This window comes from Ictidomys tridecemlineatus, chromosome 10 (assembly GCF_052094955.1).
Source record: "Ictidomys tridecemlineatus isolate mIctTri1 chromosome 10, mIctTri1.hap1, whole genome shotgun sequence".
NCBI classification, from domain to species: domain Eukaryota; kingdom Metazoa; phylum Chordata; class Mammalia; order Rodentia; family Sciuridae; genus Ictidomys; species Ictidomys tridecemlineatus.
This window is the reverse complement of record NC_135486.1, coordinates 118,971,112-118,991,313: the sequence shown is the minus strand read 5'-3', so window position 1 is coordinate 118,991,313 and position 20,202 is coordinate 118,971,112. Positions and strand designations below refer to the sequence as shown.

Genomic DNA, 20,202 nt, shown 5'->3' with positions numbered 1-20,202 from the left:
GAGGAGGAAGGGGAAATACTGGGGACTGAATTGGAGCAGATTAAATTCCATGCTTGGATAATTATGTCAAAATGAGCCTCCTAACATTATAGATAACTGTAACGCCCTCATTAAAAGCCTTTAAAATAGAGAGGCCGAACATTGGTCTCAGGGTGGAGGGCAGCATTTACTTCTCTTCCTCCTGTGTGCACCACTTGGTCTTGAGCACATGTCATTAGAGACCACTGTAAGCCACCAAAGGCAGACCACTGGATGCCTGCGTAGGTGATGAACACCTGGGCGGGTGGGTGAGGTCAGCGGGAGGGGGCAGAGTCATCCAGGATCCACCATGGATTGTTTAAGTCCGTGTTTGGGCAGAAACCATCCTGCAGAGCTCTCTCTTTAACTTCCATGTGTCCTTAACCTCTGACTTTCCACACAGAGCCATTTTGTTCAGAACCCGTAGTCCTTAAGAGATCTCTGCTGGACACTTCCAGTGACCAAAGGGACACAGAAATACAGGACAGGCGCTGTGGCTCAGCACCGCACTGTCCTCTCCGGGAGGCACAGGGTGTGGGTGGCCAGATACACAGAGGAGGGGGATCCCCCCCGGCAGTGGAGGAGGGCCTTCCACAGTGGTGTCCGTGTTAGTCAGGGTTTCATTGCTGGGATCAACTTACGTGACAGGAACAACTTAGAGGAGGGAAGATTAATTTTGGCTCATCATTTCAGAGGTCGCAGGCCACGGACAGCTGATTGCATTGCAGAAAACATGGCAGAGGAGAGTGTCTCGGCTCATGGCAGCCAGCAAAAGTGGGGGAGGTTAGGGGAAAAAATAGACCCTTACAGGGCACACCCCCAGTGACCTGCATCCTCCAACTAGGGCCCACCTCCCAGCAGTCCAGTCAGCTATCAATGGCTTAATGGATTAATTAATCCACTTAATGGATTAATCCACTGAGGAAGTCAGAGCCCTCATGATCCAATCATTGCCTAAAAGCCCCACCTCTGCATCTTGCTGCACCGGGGACCATGCTTTCCACCCCTGAGCTTTTGGGGGGACATTCCTGGTCCAGACCTTAAGAGTGGCCCTTCTGGACTTCATACGGTGACCAGGAATTGACCAGCAGAGGAAGCAGCCGAGGCAGCTGGAACCACAATTCAGATCCCCCATATTTCTGCAAGATTAACACTGAGCTGTTTCGCATCGAGAAGGTCTTTATTATTCCTGGAGCAAAAACAGTCAGCCTAGAAGCAAAACCCCTGCCCAGCTGCCATGTTCCATTGGGCTGGGCCTTTAGAGATGGAGCTGTCCTGTGTCCTCTGGAATTCAAAAGGAAGCCCTGAGTTCCCTGCCCGTGGAGGCCACACCTATTGATCCCAAAGCAAACCGACTCCCTCGCCTGCAACTTGCACCATGCAGACGCTGCCCTGGAAAACACTGCTTCCAGACTACAAGAGCAGCACTCAAGCGGCACAGGTATTGGCTTTGTTCCTGCACACGTCACCCTCAAGGAAGCTGAGGTACATGTCCACAGGTCACCTCCGCAGGTTGGGGGGAGCCGAACACACCTCCAGGGAGGCCTGACAGTGGTGCCCTCCCCAGGGGCCAGGCAGACTAGCACAAGAGGCTCCTTTTTTTTAAATATTTTTTTTAGTTGTAGGTGGGCACAATACCTTTATTTTATTTATTTATTTTTATGTGGTGCTGAGGATCGAACCCAGGGCCTCGCACGTGCTACACGAGTGCTCTGTCGCTGAGCCCCAGCCCCAGCCCCTAACACAAGATGTTTCTTTGCAGTTGGTGGATGTCGTGGTCCAATCGACCCTGGGAGCAGGCGCCCCATAAATAAGCACCCTCCTCCCCGCCTGGCCCAGAAGCCCTCCACCCCTTGTCCCTGCTCTCGGCTCCCGTCCTCCTTCCTCTGTGGGTCTGTTTTTCCTCTTGCTCCGTCTTGGCTGGGGGTCTGGTGGGAAAAGCAGCCTCCTGCCAAAATAAAAGAGAAAGGGAAACAATGGGAGCCGCCTCCATCTGCCGGCCACGCTGGGCAAGAAGAGAGGAAAAAAATAATCATGGGGTTTAATTCCATCCTGTTGGTCTTCCTGCTGACAGTCCCCTGGCCCCGGGCCAGCGAGTTCTGTGTCACCACCATGCTGAGCCAGGCACAATAGGGAGATTAAGAGCCCAGCCTGGGACACAGCGCTCCAGCAGCCTGGCTGTTCTCATTAGTGTCAACCTGCAGGAAAATGACTCAGTCCAGCCGTGAGCACAACCAGGCACCAGGCGCCCAGCAAGTCCCAGTCAGAGAGCGGAGAAGGGAGGGGCCGCTCAGGAAAACACATGACACCTCGGCCCCACGGAGCTCTCTGCTTGTGGCCAGGGGCTCCCCAACAATGCCTGGCTGGCATCTCCCCGTCTGAGGTTCAAGAGCTACAGGGATGGATAAGAGACCTGGTGGGCCTTAGGGAGGTTTCACTCCTGGGAAATCTCAAGGACAGGGCCCATGTGAGGATGCACCATGAGGTCAGAACCCACCCTCGGCAAGGGCTGGGTCGGAAGGCCGGTGGCAGTGGAGCAGGTGGGAGAATAGAAGAGATTCCAGGGGAAAAGAACTGCAGGAGAAAGGAGGGGGGTCTGAATACAACCCGGGAGCTAGAAAAAGAGACAGAGGATCACAGGTTACCACCTGACCCAGCGAGCCTGAACAGATGGACCTGGGAAACGAGGCACCAGATCCTTAAAGAACTTCATCACCCTGCGTTTGGGTCATTTTACCCAGGATCTATGGGAGCTGGGCACCAAGCCATGGTAAGACATGGCCCTGACTTGGAAGGGAGACCTCGGCTCATGACAGCAGTCAATGTCCCCGGCACATGCAAGGTGAGGGCAGGAGACTGACATCGCCCCAGAGAGACAAAGACTAGGGTGGTCCCTGGCTATGGGAGGGGACCCTCCAGGGCTAGGGACGGCTTCCCTGAAAGGCAGCCCATGACATTAACAATACCCCAGCAAGTGACCAGGAAGACCTTCGCAGCCTTCTTCTGAGCTTCTCTGAGCTGAAGACATAATGGATTGGACATGTGGGTCTGGGGACCTTGTTTCCAAGAGCAGAGCCGTGCATCAGGCTGTCCCGCCCTGACGCTGCCAGCCACAGAGATGGTCTAGACCAAGCCCCTCATGAGGACATGGCTCCTGATGGGACCAGTTAAGAACATTTTAGGCCCCACAGCAGAAAACCCAGGCCAAACCAGCTGATGCAGAAAGCAGGGGTATTTGTTGGCTATATGACGGAGGGGGAAGCTAGGGCAGGACTGGCCCCAGACGTGGCAACTGCCAGGACATCACCGCCACTGTAACATAGCTTCACAGGGCTCAAATGCCGAGCTGCAAGTATAGGAGAATCCAGCAAGCATGACCTCAGCCCTCACAGCGCTGTGTCCTCACTCTCCCCTCTCCCAACAGTTGTGGCCGTGGCAGACATCACTAATCAATCCCTGCACTCTCTTTGCTGAGCTCAGACTGGGTCTTGGGGTGTGTTTTCACACTGTGCCCCAGGAAAACATTCCTGGAATGGGGTCATGAAAGCAGCCCACCTGCCCTTCTTCTCCTGCAGCCCACACCTCTGGGGGACCCACTGTGAATTCTAGGGTTACCAGCTATGCTAACTCATTTAATCTCCAGCCTGGCCCCCGGAAGTAGGAATTCTGTCACTAACACCACCCTACAGAGGAGGAAACGGGCACAGGAAGATTATGTACCTGTCCAAGGTCACAACGGCTAGCAGAGTGTGGAATCTGGCCCCAAGCCCAGGCCTACCGGCTGTCCTGAGGAGTGTCACCTGGGAGGCAGCCAGACCCACAGCTGAATCTCCATTCTGTCCTCGAGCCACCAGAGAAGCATGGAACACAAAGACAGGATTTTAGAGGAAATTACAACATTGTCTAAAGTGCTTCCGCTTTTTATCCAGACTCAAAGAGAGCAGCTAAAATGAATTAAATTATAATTGGACAATATGAGGTTTTGACTTGTAATTGTTGTCATTAATTTACCATCAATATAATGCAAGGAGTTAAAAATAATGGATTGAAAATGGTTGGAAACCCATTGAAAATGTAATATGTACAAGGGAAGCTCTCGTCCTACATATAAAGTACTTAACCAAATATGACATCCTCTAATAAATCTCTCTCTTATTCATTACAGGCTGCATATGTCGCCATTCACAGTCGGGCTTATCAGTGGAGCGTGTGAGCTGGTGCACTGGGTCTTTAGGTCTCACTCAACCCCCCTTTTGGCACCAGAATAAATTTCACAACAGCACATGCTCTGGGAGAGCCTTTGCTGCCTGCACGGGGATGCACATGCTCACAGAGAGCTCGGTTCAGGCCCAGGCCCAGGGCCAGCTCCAGGGCTCTGGAGACACCCTTCCTGTAAGCAGAGCAGGGAATCTGCAGGAGAAGCTCATGGTTGTGCCATCAGGCAGAGCAGGGTTCCAATCCCAGCTTGGCCACCGAGAGCTGAGTAACTGGGAGCCTCTCTCACCCTCACTTTCCTGGTTTTTAAAACATAGATCAGCACATTACCTTCTCCGGGAGGATTTAGCGTTGACTAGGTTACAGCTTGGCACACAGAAGCACAGCTATTCTTTTAAAATGCTGTTTTAATATTATAATCTGCTTAGATGTACCCTAGGACAAAATGCAAAGTCTTTTGTGCATTTCTTAGAATCAGTTTCCTCTTCCTCCCCTCCCCAAATGCCACGGTTCAAGTGCCAACATATAAGGGGACCAATCATATCCACCTCACATGACTACTGTTAAGACTGCAGCTGCCATCGAGGGTCCACGATGCCCTTCCAGGTGCCTGGAACCATGCTGGGGACCCAAACCAGTCACTGGTAGGACAAGGCTCTTGTCTCCACAGAGCTTACCATAGCTGTGTTAGTTGGATTTTCATCACCGTGACCAGCAAGAACAACATAGAGGAGGAAAGTTGATTTGGGCTCAGAGTTTCAGAGTCTCAGTCCATGGTTGGCCGACTCCATGGTATGGTGGCAGAGGGCACGGCAGTGGAAAGCTGCTCAGCTCAGGGCAGCTGGGAAAAGGAAAGAGGGAGAGACAGGAGCCAGAGCCAGGGACAAGACACAGTCTCCAGGGCACGTGTCCCAGTAACCTCCGGTCATGCCCCATCTGCCTGCATTTCCCACCCAGCACGCCTTCAATCTTAACCCATCAAACACACTAGTCCACCGACGAGGGGACAGCTCTTATGATCCAGTCATTTCACCTCTGAACGCTCGGCACCTCCTAACACACAAGCTTTGGGGGGACACTTCATATCCCAACCTGCCAAGAGACTAGCACCGAGCAGAGAGCTCACAGGTGTGACGGTTGTCCCCAGAGACACTTGTGCCATCTGGTCTGCTGAGGGCCACCGAGTAGCTTCCTGTGCTGGAGGTTTCCCTTTTACCTCGTCAGTGGTGCCACAGGCCCAATACTGGAGTCCAGCAGGGCCACAGGACAAAGCTAGAGTGGTGGGGAAGAGGGTGGGGACAGCAGGCAAAGCTAGATTCACCAGCAAGCACCTTCCTGGGTGCTCAAAAGCAGGCTGGACACTCAGGTTGGATGCACGGGTCCTCACAAAACTGGGAGAAGCATCGGCCTGGGAAAGGAGGGTCCGACTGAGTGGGGAGCCCTCCTGATCTCCAGGCCCCCACCAACAGAGCTGAAAACTAGCCTCAGGCCCCCCTGCTGGTACATGGGGTGCAGCTCAGATACCATCAAGACAGAGGCCACAGCAAGAGGCCTTCCCACTGTCAACGACCCCAAATAAACCCTTCCTCCCCCGGGGAAACCGCAGAGGGAGAAACCCAGTTCTGTGTTCTGCTGGAAGGAGGGAAGGGAAGGTAGGAGGGAAGGGGTTTCAGGGCTGTTTCTAGAACCCAGGAGAACCGTGGCCAGCACAGAGGAGGACGCTGGAAGGCAGATGTTGGCGCTGTGATTTCATTTTCCTGCCGCCTGCAAGATGTTGACTTGCTCTGAATAAATCCGCATTAAGATGAGAGAGATGTCTAGACACGTTTAATCCAGACAATCCCTCCCTGCGAGAGCAAATCCCTCTCTGGTGGGGATTCCAAGAGGCTGCTGGAAGTGAAAGAGCACGGACCTGCGCATCCGCCGTCCAGAGACCTTTGCTCTGGACCAGTCGGGATCTCTCACCACCACATCGTCTCGTTACCCGAGGGGACAATCCGGCTGACCTCCTATGACCATGGCTAGGATTTAGATGGCATTCACTAGTCACAGAGAGCCTTTCAGATGCCAGGAACTGCTGGGGACCCACACAAAGCCACGAATCAGATAAGGCTCCGCTCACAGAGGTCGCAGCGGAGCTTGGGGTGGAAAGGCCACCGCTACAGTGACCGTCCGGCTCAGTCCTGTCTACCGGTCCCACCGAGTCAAAAGCACAAGACCAAATCAGCCATGCCGAAGGCACTGCGGAAGAATCTGTGGTGGAAACGTTGCTGTCCAGTAGAGTGGATGCTGCCAGGAAGCGGCCTGCAAGGGCCTGGGGGTGCGTTGCAACAGGGGCGGGGCAGGAGCAGTGGGCGGGGCAGGGAGGGGCAGTGGAGGGACAGTGGGTGGGGCAGGGGAAAGGGTGGGCGGGGCAATGCAGGGACAGTGGGCAGGGCAGGGGAAGGGGTGGGAGGGGCAATGCAGGGACTGTGGGCGGGGCAGGGGAAGGGGTGGGAGGGGCAATGCAGGGCAGTGGGCGGGGCAGGGGCAGGGGTGGGAGGGGCAATGCGGGGACTGTGGGCGGGGCAGGGGAAAGGGTGGGAGGGACAATGCAGGGACTGTGGGCAGGGCAGGGGAGGGGCAGTGGGCGTGGTAATGCAGGGGCAGTGGGCGTGGCGGGGCAGTGAGCAGAGCAATGGCCATGCAAGGGTGTGCCCTCACAATAGGAGTCTGGGATTCCTTGCATCTGTGTGACACTGTCCTATGTCCTGCCCCATTCAAGGAGTCTCTGAGCGAGCCAACAGTGAACTTCCTTCAAAGGTCATTGAAAATTTTAACTCAGAGAACTGGCAAGATTAACCATGGGATTTGTTAAAATGTCTGAAATTTGTAGTCAACGCATCTAGGTTTCTTTCTGTGCATTGGGATGGGAATCGCCTTCGCTTTCTGGATGATTCTATTTTCCAAGTGCATATCTAGTGCTTTGAGGTTATCTAGGGGGGTCCAGGGTAGAGAGATGGGACATGTTGAAGGGGACCACGAGGTTTAAGCCTGAGTGGAGCCATCAGCAAAAAATGGGGGTGGGGGATGAGGAAAGGAGACAAACTGCTCTTTGAAGAAACCCCTAAATTCTGAGGCTTTGATGAGACAGAAGTGCATCTGTTTCCTCCGGAACAGGATGTGCACCAGGAGGTCCGGGCAGGACCCAGGCCTTAACTGCATTCTTAGATTTGAAGTCGGGGCATGTCTACCTTGGCCTGTATTTGAGCCACTGGACTAAGATATGGGGCTTCCAGGCAACGTGCTGTAGGTTGCACTTACTGCTGACCACTTCCTGGTGGCTGAGCTAGTTCCATGATGCCACGGTTTGAATGTGTCCCCCAACATTCATGTGTTGGAAACTTAATCACCAAATTCACAGGTTGAAGGGGGCTTTGGGAAGTCACAAGGGTGGGGCCCCTGTAACAGCACTAGTGACACTATAAAAAGAGCAAGGGAGACGGGAACTGACACCCGTGTGCGCCATCCCACCACGCCCTTGGCCATACTATGACACAACAAGGGGCCCTCACCAGATGCCCAGTAGGTGCCAGGGCTCTTGGACTTGCCAGTCTTCAAAATCAAGAGCTAAATAAACCTCTGTTCCTTATAAAGTAGCCAGTCTGTGGCAATCTGACCCAGGGGTGGAAAACAGACTAAAACATGTGACCATCTGTCTGCATTTTGAGTTTGAGGTGCCACTAGATTGTCCAGGAGAGAAACAGAAATGCAGGACTTTCTGTTCAAGAACTTACATGGAGGGGGGCGGTATTTTTCTGGTTTTGTTGATCCTGGAGTCCCTGACCTCTCACAAAACGCCCCTCAACTGGTAAAGGCCGGGATGTCAAATCATAAGGCAGCCTGGGGTGCCATCTCAGTGTGGCTGCGTATCAGCTGCAAGACTCTGAGCAAATTTTTCACTTGACCTCCCTGAGACTATTTCCTCATCTGTAAAAATCGGTCGGTCATGATGATGATAGAAAGATAAATACAATAAAATATGCTAACTGCCTGCCTCGCAGTGCGTCCCACGACTGCTCCCTGCCTTTCTTTGTGAACCGTGGTAATGAAGCTCGAGTCTCCAACGAGACTAAAGTTCACTGAAAGGTCAGGAGACGGGTCACTGCCGTCTTCCATCAGGCAGAAGGTCACTGAAGTTGGATGTTCCGAAAGGTCAAATCACAAGCTGTCAAAAGTCACAGACCCACAGGAGATGGGGCACGTTCGGGGTGGTGTGGCCGAGACACCACATCTTTCAGCCAACATCGCTGGCCACCAGTGCAGCCCAGGAGACAGAGTGACCTGGAGGGAAGAGGGCTGGCGTGGGAGGAGGAATGCTTGGGATTCATTTCCAACTCTGCCACCAAGGATGGAGCGGCCTCAGGAAAGTCACTGGCTCTCTCTTCACTTCAATTTGTTTATTAGTAAAATGAGAATAACAATGCTTAGCCTGTTGAGATACTGAATGGGTTGAAGATGTAAGGGAGGTGCCCCACAGGAGCTGGCACATGTCCCATGCTAGGTACATGGTAAATGTCATCGTCATCATCACGGTTATGCCCAGCATCATTCATCACAGGCCATAATCAATTTTATGTGACTATAACAACATACCTGAGATCAGATAATTTGGAAAGAATAGAGGTTTACTTGAACCACAGTTTGGAGGTTGGGAAGCCCAAGAGCCGATGCTGGCGTTGGCTTGGTGTCTGGTGAGGGTCTTCTTGCTGCACCAACAGGGCAGAGACTCCACATGGTCTACAGAGCAAGCATGCCAGCTCCCGTCCCCCTCTTTTTATAAAGCCATTAATGCCATCGCAGCGTTAGGTAGTTGAGGGCACCAAGATGGCGGAGGCAGGATATGAAAACAGGAAGAGGAGTCAGGTTCTTGTTTATGGCAAGCCCCTTTACCGTGCCACTGAAGACTTATCACCAGGACAACTCCTGCCACAGGTTCAATATTCTTAAATGACCAATGGGGTAAAGTGGATGGTATTCTAATTAGGCTTTCTAAAGTAACCAATGGGAGTGGGGATCCGAGAATATTCTAATCAGGGATCAGAAGCTAACCAACGGGAGCAAATGGAGTGAGGTCTTCAGTCTGGTCCATGGAGGAAAGAGACACCTCACAGACCCTGATTTCCAGATGTGGGGCCTTAAGCCTGTCTCCGGCTCAGCCCTCTCGGCTCTACCTCACCCAGTGCTACGTCCACCTTGACCTTCATTAAATCCGGGCTTTTCCTGTGTGTGTCTTGCTCAATTCTTTGTTCAGGACACCCAGGCCCTGGACTCCACTTGCTCACGCCTCCAACTGCCCTTAACTCGTGAACTGGGCTCGAGTTTCCAACCCGAGAACCTTGGGGCCCATACTTGGGTCCCAGGATCCTGCAACCTCTGCCCTCAAGGAGCTTGCAGTCCGATGAGGGAGAGAGATGCACAAATAATGAACGGGCCTGGGGTCAAAAGCCTGCTGGGTACTTCAGTGGCACTGAGGGTTTCAGAAATACTCCCCCCGGAGAAAACTGGGCTCATACCAAAACCATCAAGCTCTTCTGCTGCCTCAGGAGGCCGGGGAGGAGGTGCCACCGAACCTGGAGCCCATTGTCCCGAGCAGGACAGTGGCCTGAGGAGTGTGTCCTGCCCCCTCCCCGGGGCCTCACGACCAGCTGAGCACATTTCTCCACACACAGGAGATGCACAAACACAGCCTGCCTCCCAAGTGGCACTGCACCGCGGCCTCCTTCTGGGTGCACAAGCTGTCCCCATGGCGGATGCCAGCATCGCCCAGGCGATGGAAATGTGTCTGGTCCCCTCCTCCCTCGCCACCAGGCCTGGCAAAAGTTAACTGCGCTTTATTTCACTTTAAGTCCATATGCCACCTTCATCTCTGATCAGAGATGATACAAATTACAGTCTGTCTGCGCAGAACCTTAAAATCGGCTCGTCTCTCTCTCCGTGTCAACACATTAGTCTCAATTGTTTGCAAGATGGTGCTAAATTGCGTTCTCTTCATTTGAAGATAATTTCTCCCCTCTCCAATGACAGGGCTCCTGCTTAAAATGTGCGCCTCCCTCCCCACTTGCCCCCACGTGATTCCGTCTGCCTGGGGCAGGAAGGTTGTTTTACTATCAAAGTTTGCAATCTAACAATTGGAAGTGAGATTCATTAAGAAAGAAAGGATTTTCCTCCCTTTCTCTCTCGTGGCATCAAAGCCTTCTTTAATAAGAAGAATCAGTGGAAATCAAAACAGAGGAGCGGGAACTAGGTGCTGGCAGCCCCTCCCGTCCCCGGGCCTCCCCCGGATGCACGCGGGGTCTTTGACAACCTCTCCACGTAGCCCCTGTCAGATGCCCTCTGAGAAATCAATCACACACCCCTGCAGGGATGAGACGGACAGAGAGAAGTGTAAACGGGATTTCTATAAATTTCATCAATACTCGCACAAAACAGAAGCAGGACAGTTTTATTGATTTAAACATTAAAATAACATGTGCTTTCTTTGCATTTTCCCAGAGGTGATAATCGTTCTTATTTTTAATCTAGATTGAAATCTCAGAGACTTTCCACAAGCCCCTTGTGGTGATTACCAAAGATTAGTAATAACATGTCTAATTAGTGTAGAAAGACATAGAAATCAATGGCGGCGGGGATGTCACGCTGACTGACGGCGCTCAGAGGAGAGCCCCCTGCATCAGGCGGTGCTGGCCGCCAAGCTCAGCTGGCCCCGGTGCACGTACCCCCACTAGAGGCCTTTCAGGTGCCCGACACCCTCCCTGTGGGCTCAAGGAAGAGGAGAGGGGCGAGGAGCCCACCCATCCCAGCCCCTGCACTCAGCTCTGCCTCTCACAAAGTTCCTCAGGAACAAATGTCCTGTTGGGAGCTGGAGGGACAGGTGGCCGGGTGGCCAGGCTCAGCCTCTGCCATCTAGAGAGTTTGACCCACTAAGCAAGAGCATCTTGTTGGCAGAGGGCCTCAAGTGCCCCCTCCAGAGAAAATCCCCAGTGCTGTGCCTGGCTGCACGGGGAGGGAGGGCTTATTTTTCTTGTCGGGAGCCAGGGGTGGGGGGCGGGTACCAGGACTGAATTCAGGGACACTTGACCACTGAGCCACATCCCAGCCCTATTTTTATTTTATTTTATTTAGAGACAAGGTCTCACTGAGTAGCTTAGAGCCTCATCATTGCCGAGGCTGGCTTTGAACTCTCGATCCTCCTGCCTCAGTTTCCCAAGCCGCTGGGATCAAAGGTGTGGCCACCCGGCCTGGCCCAAGGGCCTCTCTTGATGCTTCCATCAAACACTAGGCATTAAGCCTCTACCCACTGTCCAGGGCCCTCACAGATGGCCAGGACTAACCACTGCCCTGCACTACCTGGCCCTCCCACGCCCTCCTTCCCTCCCTCGCCCAGGACCCAGCGTGACCCCGTCCACACAATAGGACAGAGTCCTGCGGACTCCCCCAGGATAGTCTCTCCTGCCCACAAAGGCATCTCCCAGGTGCCTCTGCTTCTGCTCCACCCCATGGGAGGGAGGAGGGCGGGGATCCCTGGGCGTTCGCGTAGGAGAGAAGGTGGGAAAGACATGGTGGTCATCAGGTATCAACAGAGAGACGATGGGCGGGCCAGGAGCTAACACAGCTCACCTCACAAGTTGCTCTGGCAGAGAAGACAGTGTCCTGGGAGGCATAGGGACGGTCTGAGGGGCACAGATAATTCTGCCTCGGAGGTGGCTTGTGGAAGAACTGAACCTGGAGATGGACCTGGGTGGACGCAGAGGTGGGAGGAGCCACCGTGCCGCCTGTGCACAGATGCAGCCACAGAAATGCAAGGTGGGGGCGGTGAGAGGGCTGCAAGAGATGTGGGGCAGGCACCACCTCCCCTCCTCCACCCTCTTCCCACCCCCTCCAACCCCACATCGCCACTGGCACTGCAGACTGGCAGCCAGACCTCTGGACAGTGCCCACTCTTTTGGTTGGATGTTTGGGGTTTGGGGTTTTTTTACTTTGTTTTTTGGTACCAGGGATTGAATGCAGGGGCATTTGACCACTGAGCCACCTCCTCAGCCCTTTTTTTAATATTTTATTTAGAGACAGGGTCTCATTGAGTTGCTTAGGGTTTCGCTAAATTGCTGAGGCTGGCCTTGAACTCCTGACCCTCCTGCCTCCGCCTCCCTAGCTGCTTGGATTAAAGGCATGTGCCACGGCACCCAGGTTTGGGTTGGATCTCGCAGCCCTGTGGACCACTGACCCCTGGAAACGTCTGCTTCACGTTCTGCAGCTCCAGCCTCCTGCTTTCCTGAGTCTCTCTCTTCAGGGTTGTTTTTCCCCCTCTGTCTCCTGTTGGTGATCTTGTGGCTCCATCCCAAGTTCCCATCCCCTCTACATCCTCCCTCTGTGCCTGGCGTCCTTCAGACCTGTGTGTTCCCTCTAGCTACAGCCTGAGAAACCCGTGTCTCCCCCACCAGCCACGCCTCCCTAGCACCTCCACACCTGCACCACCTGTGCTCCACCTGGCGCTCCATCGGGGACGTCCACAGACAGGTGGCATCCATTGCAGAACCAAACTCGCCCTGCAAATAAGCCCATGCGCTGCTAAGCCTTCCTGCAGGGAACGGCAGCATCGGACAATTGTGGCCCTGTATGCACCATTCCAGCCACCACTTGCATTGCTACTCAAGTACCAAGCTGTCCCATGAAGTTGCCAGTTGTTTAAACTGAGCCCCTCTCCAGGCACTAGGTAGACAGTGGCATTTCAGGCCAGGAGTTTGTTCACCTGGAGCTCAGATGTAGGAAAACAACACAGAAAGCAAATACCTTGAAGCCAAATACTAGAGGTGCATTAGAGGAACATGGCGGGTGCCCTAGTTCAGACTTGGGGATGCTCACATTTGCCCCCGCCCCATACATCAGCTAGTATTCCCTGTGTCCAGGACTCGGCACAAGCACTCTCCTTCGTGACGCGGCCAGCAGGCTACACCCCTACATGGTGTCCTGGGTTCCTAAAGGCTTCTCTCTCTTGAGTTCCCTTGCACCTCTGCCTTCAGATTTGCAGCCAAGAACCCTGCCTCGCTTTGCACTAACCCCAGTGTCAGGGGACATGCAGCTGCAGACAGTGGGAACACGGGGTCAAGGGATTAATCTATAAACTGGGTCCATTGGGCTGACCACCCATGCTGTCTTTCCCAAGAAGCAATTTTCCTGCAGCCCTGCCTGGCTTAAGTGGACAGACTATGTCCCATTCCTCAGCACACAGCCCATCAACTGCAGGAGAAATGCAGGCCCCAGATAATGTCAATTACAGGAACCCAAGGGACCCTGAAGGGGGAGCCATTTGTGACCCTTTTCATCCACCAGATCCTAAAACTCAAGGAGATGAGGATAATTCCTCCTAACCATAAAATCTGCAAAAATGCATGCCTAAGAATCCAATTAGAACTGGTCAGCATGGGCCACAGTGACCTACAGTTGTCATGACAGGGAAGACCTAAAAGTGTGACAGCATCTTGCCGTCAAAAGTCGAGATGTGGACCTGGGCAGGACTCTCTGGAAACTTCTCTGAGATCCCCAACAAAACTGGAAGGCAGAAGGGGCACACTGTCCCTTTTGTCTTGGAGAGGACCCACTCTCTCCCTTAAGAGTGTCCCCTTTCCTGCTTCCTGTGCCTTCAATAAGCTCATGCCTCTTACTCTGAGTGACATGTCTGAACTCTTCCTGACTCAGTTCCTCTTGAAAGGCGGGTCTGGGTGCTGCCTCAGTTGTCCGGCAGGCCCATCCCTGTGACCCTGGGACAGAACCCAGCACGTGACAAGGCACGTGACAAGGATTTTGGTTGGAGAAGGTGACTCAATGAAGGGCTGCAGGACTCAGGCCTTCATCCAATGAGAGGCCAGAAAGTCGCACTGGACTGGCCACCCTCCCTCAGAACGTAGTGTCCGCACTGTGGAATTCCAAGGGGCAACCCTTGGATGTCCACATGCCTGTCCTCCCTGGGAGTCGGGAGGAGGAGCAGGAAGTCCCTTGGCTGGAGAATTTTAAAGGGATGCAGCCGGTGGGAGAAGGTGGCCCACCAGGAGATGGGAGATGCCAGTACCAACCCAGAGCCAGGCTTTGCAGGGTGGGCCGGGCCCTACGAGGAGGCTAGCCATGTGAGCTGAAAGGGACGAACCCTAAAAATGAGGAGCTCTGGGAGCCCAGCCTGAGGCGCCCTCTGACAGCGGGAGACCAGGGCTTGTTCTCAGACACTCCCTGGGGCTGCGGGATCCCGACCTTCCCAGCCCTGGCGGTCCGGCCGGACAGAGTGCCAACAGCGCCACCATGTGGCCGCGGAGAGCAACGGCAGCGTCTGAGGCGCTCCCAACAGGGAGTGTGGAGATGAGGCCCTTGGTTCAGCTGTGATGCTTGCAAAACTCAAAAGAAAAACAAAAAAAAAGACAGGTTTCAAGAGGGAGATGGAACTCCATGAAGCAAGACACGATGGCTCTTGAGCCATTGCTTGGGAAAACGAGGCCCGTGTCCCCTCCTTGCACTTGGAGTGATTATTTTGTTGCTCAACTTGTCCCAGATTTGGTCCCTGGAAGCTGTTTCATGCTGTTTCCTAGGTCCCCATCGGTCAGTAATCCCTCATTTTTTCGCATCTGAGCTCATCTTGTGCTCTGCTGCCCTGGAACCAGCAGCCTTCGCTTCTACACCGGAGAGCCCAGGCCCCTGCCTGGCGTGGGTGCGGTCTGAACTGCCCGGCTGGGCGTCACCACTGCCCCTCTGCCCGCCAGCAGGGCCAGTGTCCCCTAATCCCATCCACTGGTTGTTCAGTGAAAGGGAACGTTGGCCCGTGATCACTGGCTCTGCAGGAAGCTCTCAGGCACTGACCACAGGCTCACCACACGCAGGAGCAACAGAGCTGCACCTCCCCTCCCGGGGCCCAGAAGCAACAGGGAAGATGGGCTCACAACGCAGTCAGAGCATTGGCTGAGACAGCAGAGAGCCTGTCCCACAGGGGACGCAGCGCACCTGCAGGTGACCAGAGAGCCCACCTCGGCTCAGTGTCCCACATAGCTCCCCACACGAGCAGTGGGGACTCCACTGGCCAGGCGCCCAATGTTTACCCCAAAGCCACGCCCCCAAGCCCACCTCCAGCCACACACCCACCTTCAGTTACCACCCAGCTAATCCCCATCCATCCATCCGAGGATTAATTCACTGATTGGATTCACATGTGAGGTTTTGGGGGCCACCTCCCATCCACACCATAACACCTGGCGTCAGAGACTCCGGGAAGCGAAGGGCTCCAGGACTTGCCATGGCTGTGCTTCAAACCCTCCCCTCCCAAAGGCAAGGGTGGCCACGGGACCGCGCCTCGCTTCAGCTTAGAGGGACGGGATTTGGGCTTCAACCTGAACCCTCGAAGGGTTAAGTGCATGGCTCTCTATCGGAGCACATGAAGCACCGGTCTCCATTTCCTGTTTGAGGACTATAAAAGGTGGGAGGGGGGCCAGCTCATCTGTGATGGGCCACATGTAGGAGAGGGGACTAGGCCTGTGTGTTTGTCTCCCGTGGGCCAGACCTGGCGTTAGGCCCCCTACCCAGGACGGTCCATGGAGGGGCAACGGACCACGGCAGAGAGAAGCCAGAGGTGGCCCTGCAGGCTCCGGGGCCAGATAGAGAGTGAGAAAGGTCCAAGAGGAAATTGGCATCAGAGCCAGGAGACTGAGGGAGGAGTCCTCAGAGACCAGACAAAGAGCCCACTCAGTGCCCCCAAAAGAAAGAGTGGGCACCATAGCCCTGCCACACCCGGCCCAGAGATGGTCGCCTCTTTCTCTCTCCTTTCTCCCCAGACCCCAACCCTTAAGCATCAGAAGCTCCAGGTGCAAGATCCGGGGGAGGAGGAGGAGCAGGAGGAAGAGAAAGAAAGTTTAGCCACGGGCCCCGTCCCACCGCCACCCTGTCCACATTCCCCGTCTGCACCCAGCCCAGCCTGAGGCTTGATCAAGTTTCCATCAGACAGAATTTGGATTATCCCGTGGGACTGGACTTCTGTTTTGTAGTTTTAGAGTGACCCTGGGAGGTTTGCCTCCCTACAGGTGACCAGAAGCTTTGAGCCCCCCCCCCGCCCCCCCCCCCCCCCCCCCCCCCCGGCAGCCAGGGGACAAAGCCACCAGGGCAAAGGCCAGGAGCAGGGGTGGGTGGGGTCCTGTTCTTTATGACGACACTCTGATCTGTGCTCCTTAAGCCAAGGCCACGGGAACCAGCCACATAGTGACCCAAAGGCAGGAACGTCCAACAAGCCCCTGGGTTCCACGGCTGGATGTCCTCATCTGAAGGAGGGAGGGTTCCGGAGCCTGTTCTGTTGGAGAAGATGAGGAAGGAGTGACCCAGGCCCTGGCCTCTTAGCTGTGTCCTCGTATTTAATCTGTGCCTGGAAACAGATGTGCTCAGAGCAGGAGAGGGCCAGGGAAGGAGAGCGTGGGTCTCGGACGACGGCCGCTTGGGCACCGGAAACCTCCCTCGTGGCTGGGCTTTGAAGAACAAAAGGCCCAGGACCCCTGGATTCCATCAGCTTCTCTTTACATTATGCTCTTTTTCTTCGGGAACACTCCTCACCACCTGGCAATATTCCCCCTTTTAAGAGAGGATTTGTGCTTTTAGAGCTCTGTAAAGTGTGCAGCTCCGGCTTGGCTCTCCTGGCAGGCAGACTCTCCCCAGGCCCCGCGTCCCCTGCGGCACCCCCCTCTGACTGATGTCACCACGCGGGAGGCAGCGCCTGCCTGGAACACGTTCCCTGCAAACCCAGCCAGCAAAAGGCTCCAGTCTGGAGCAGATGTTTCTGTTCAAGGCTGATAGGAACGGCGGGGACCATTTTTCTCTCCGTCAGTGTTCGAGTGCAAGAAGCAACCGTTTGCTGCCAGGGACACGGGCCTGGATTCTAATGAGGTTCGTGGCCGAGCCGGGCCTGGGGGACCACCGCCTGACCAGCACCAGGATGAGCTTATTAACCAGCCCTGGGGGCGGAAGCTGGCGATGGGCAATTTTTAAATAGGCCAAAGGAGAGAGCTGTCCTGTTTTCCAGGAAGGAGTCGGGTATTTTAAAACCACAGCTGACGGGAGTTGTGGGTTTGGTCTTATTTCTGCCAGGGATGGTTGCTCAGTTGAAAGACGGGGCTGCTGATTTCTCTGGGTAAGGTTCTTGGCCCAGAGCACAGGGCCCATGACACGGCTCCCCGTGCACAAGATGCCCCATTCCCAGGAGGCTCGCCGGCTGCTGTTGCCAGGCGGGACGGGCAGGCTGGTGCTAAGGGACCTGACTGTCACAACAGGTACTGACCACGCCCTCGGGCTGCACCTGCCTCCTCCTGTAGTCACCTGGGGAAGCTGGGACCTCCCACCTCCGCCCTCCAGAGGCTCCGTCCATCCGATGAGGTGTTTGGGGAACACCTGCTCCAGGCAGCGAGGCTCTGCAGAGGCCCTGGCGTGTTCCACTCACCCAACGCGACTCCCCCAGCTCACATCCTCATCCGCACAAGTGTCCACCATGATCGTGGTGGTGGCGAGAGACGGATATGGCAGAACAAGTTTCTGGTGCGGTGTTTGGAGCAGAAAAATTAAAACTGAGAAAATCTCGAGCCATTGACTTCAATTTGTCCACAAATTGGAAGAAGACCACAACGATTCCTTAGATAGAAAGCTATAGGAACAGATCTTCCCTTGGATATCCAAAACCCCACAGACTCAGAATGACATCCATCCGGGGAGAAAAAGAAAAAAAAGACACTCATTTGAATTCACTGTCAAATACAACAGCACAATATTAGAGCCGATGACCTCGGGAGAGAATCGGTACCAGAGAAGAGAAAGGGCGTTGCGTTTATTGAGTGATTAATATGGATTAGGAGCTTTGCACACACATTATCCAGTTTCATCTGCGCCGGGGTTCCAAGAGGTGGATATTATCATGCAAATTTTGCAGATGTAAAAACTGAGGCTCGGAGCCTTTAAGTAACTTGCCAAAGATAATGTAGATAGGAAAGAGTGTGGAGGGTTTTTTTTTTAGTTAAATTACTTCTGATTCTGCTCATGTGCGTAATATCATAGGAAATCTGCTTACGGGGGCAATGTATCAGAAATGGGAACCCCATCGAGCATAATGTCATATTTCTGATGATACTTTATATCACATATAAAACACAGACACTCAGAAAGAGATAAAAGTTACTCATCAAGCCCAAAGGTCGCCAGCTTTATTCTGTGTGCACGTATGTGCTAAAATCGATCCCACGCCAAACCACACTTGACCCACTTGTGCCAAGCTAAAGCAGCACCTTCAAGTGCCCATGTCCTCAGACTGATCAGTAAAAGCCTGGATCACTGGCATTTTCTTTATGCCAGTTTCAAAGTAAAAAAACATTGCATCGGTTGCTTGAGTTTTTATTTCCCTCATTAGAAACGTGTCTTCATGGTTCTTGGCCCTTCGCCTATCCATCTTCTTTTGTGAATGACCATTTATGTCTTCTGCCCACTGTGTTATTTTATTGATTTGTAAACGCTCTTGATATATTAAGATCATCAACAATATGGGTTGCAAAGAGAAGCCCGGATTCATGCTAAGCTGTCTTTCTGGTTTATGGCGGTAATTTGCCAAGCGAAAACTTTCGATTCTCAGGTTGTCCGAGGTACCCATCAATCTTCAAAATCTCATCTTTGACTGAAACATAAAAGTCAACGCATTTATTATTCTAGAGCTCTTTTGGGTTTTTTAAAAAGTCCTCAATGAGTCCTGAAATTGGATTCCCAGGCAGTAATTCACGGATAAAAATCGCTTTCCTCCCCTGATGCACCGAGGGGGCCGGGTCCGTCTGCTGTGCACTTCTGGTGCTCCTCCCGCCATCTCCTGGGGTCCCAGCCAGGTCTGCCTGCCTCGGTCACTGCAGGCCTGGTGTGTTTCCCAGCCACAGGACACGGCTTCTCTCTGATGGCAGAGACTGTTTCCCGCTGTGAGCCGCCTGGAACAGGGATGTGGTGGCTAGGACCATAGCAGCCACCTGGTGACTATGAGACAACAGGAATGAGCCCCAAAGCCCACACACTAAGGACGATGGAGCAGACAAGTAAGAGCTCAGGTCCCTAATCTCATTGTGGAGCCACCAAATTCTTCTGGGGCCACCAATCCCCAGCCTCTGAGTGAGAAACGTATTTATTTTTCAACCAGTCCTGATGCCATCCTCATTTGAGGTTCTCATTTGGGCAGTGTGGCCATTTTCTCAGGGCACATTTCTGCGCAGACTAAAGTGTGGCTCTTTGTTTTTCAATAAAGGTAACATAACATAAAATGAACCACCCACTTTTAAGGGTATAACTTAGGGTCATTGAGTAGATTCCAAAGTTGTGTCTCCATCGCTGCCGTCTGGTTCCCAGATATCTCCACCCTCCCACAAAGAAGCCCTGAACACATTAGCCGTCCCTCCCATTCCCCCCTCGTCATCCATCCCAGACCATCTCTCGTCCACTTCCTGTCTCTATGACTTGCCTTTTCTGGGAATGCTGTATCAATGAAATCACACAATGTGTCTTGCTTTTGTATCTGGCTTCTGTCAGACATCTCAGGTCTCAAACTTCAGCCACGAGGCAGTGCCACACTCCTTTTAATGGCTGACTAATATTCCACCTCCCATGGCCTGGGTGTTCCATGTTGGATTTATGCCCTCGTGTCCGCTGCAGGACATCTGGGTTGCTTCCACCTCTGGGTCGTTGTGAATAGTGATGCTTTGAACATTCGTGTTTGAGTTTTTGTTTGAACATCTGTTTTCAATTATTTGGGGTGTATATCCAGGAGTGGAACTGCTGAGTCGTGTGGTGATTTTATGTCTAACTGTTGGAGAAAACAGCCTGATCCTTGCCAGGTATTTTCTTTGTGTTCCTGGAGCGTGTCCCCAGGATGCCTGTCAGGGACCAGGGCTCTGCTCC

The 20,202-nt window shown here is 53.6% G+C and overlaps 1 long non-coding RNA gene across 1 annotated transcript in view; it reads right to left on the bottom strand.

Moving 5' to 3' along the window:
* Positions 1-1,179: 1,179 nt before the first annotated feature.
* The window catches only part of LOC110598468 (uncharacterized), a 48,454-nt gene continuing 29,431 nt past the window's right edge, over positions 1,180-20,202 (bottom strand). Inside the window, exons 3-6 of the long non-coding RNA XR_005730702.2 lie at positions 4,911-5,074; positions 4,564-4,668; positions 3,739-3,854; positions 1,180-1,966 (exon numbers count right to left, since the gene is read on the bottom strand). This is a non-coding gene — a long non-coding RNA (uncharacterized LOC110598468). The remainder of the gene's footprint in view (positions 1,967-3,738; positions 3,855-4,563; positions 4,669-4,910; positions 5,075-20,202) is intronic.